Source organism: Pteropus alecto, unplaced genomic scaffold (genome assembly GCF_000325575.1).
Source record: "Pteropus alecto unplaced genomic scaffold, ASM32557v1 scaffold43, whole genome shotgun sequence".
Taxonomy (NCBI): Eukaryota; Metazoa; Chordata; class Mammalia; order Chiroptera; family Pteropodidae; genus Pteropus; species Pteropus alecto.
In genome coordinates, this window is record NW_006435764.1 from 7,558,200 (window position 1) to 7,559,292 (window position 1,093).

A 1,093-nucleotide genomic window follows, 5' to 3' on the forward strand; every position below is an offset into this window, starting at 1 on the left:
TTTTTACATCATTAAAATAATTTTCAAAATAAAATAGAAAGTTAAATGATACATTAAAATAACATATCCTCATTATAGAAATTTTGGGAAAAATAGAAATAGAGAGTGATCACCATAATCTCTGCCTGGTTACAGCACAGCTACGTTTCTTTGTGGTAATCTTTCTGTGTATGTTTTAAAATTTATTTTTATTTATTTTATTTATTTGTTTTTATTTTTTAGGCGAGGCAACCCTCAGTTGACCTCACAGATTTGCAAGGACCTTGTCAGCTTACAATCCCTTATTTTTTTTTTATTTTTTACGCCTATAGCACCTGGTCTTCCTAAGTGGTCTCCCATCCAAGTACTAACCAGGCTCGACCCTGCTTAGCTTCCGAGATCAGACGGGATTGGGCTTGTTCTGGGTGGCATGGCCGTAGACTTGTGTATGTTTTTTTTAGAAACAACGGTGCCCTAACAAGCTGTATTCTTTGGTCAATTTTGTGCGTGTGCCTTTTAGCATGTCACTGCTTCATGAGTCCCGCTTTCATTGGCTACGAACTTCCTTCTTGCGGGTGGCACGTTTTAGTTAAATATTCCCTTGTCGAGTTTGAGAACAATAAGTTTTTGGTTTGGGTCGTCATTACCCACTGGAAATCTAGGGAAGTGCCTGTCTGCCATGACGATGCCTATGTGAGCCATTGTTGGGCTTCCCGGTCTTTATTAATGGAATAGATACAGATAGTGATTCATGTTGAATATACATTTCTTGGATTCCCAGGAAAGCGGAACGTTTTTCTCTATTCTTTTGTTCGGCCCTTCGATTTTAATCGGGGGTCCGTGTTTTAAGCAGAACCAACTAGAATGAGGTTTACCATTGATTAGCCGTAAATATTCCAAGGAGGAGCCTTGCACGGGAAATGGGGGTGAGAGTGCCAAACGCCTTCACCGTCATGATCGAACATGCTATTCGAAGTATAATTATAAATTAATTATAAATAGATGAAGTGTTATTTTAAAACGGAAGACTTCTTTCTCCCCTTTTCCTCCCTAGGGTGGTTTTCATTTGGTTCAGCACTCGTCCCGTGTGGACTGAACTGTTTTTTTTTTTTTT

The 1,093-nt window shown here is 38.8% G+C and overlaps 1 pseudogene; it reads right to left on the reverse strand.

The window, feature by feature from the left end:
* Positions 1 to 302: 302 nt before the first annotated feature.
* LOC112479319 lies at positions 303 to 421 on the reverse strand (annotated as a pseudogene).
* Positions 422 to 1,093: the final 672 nt, after the last annotated feature.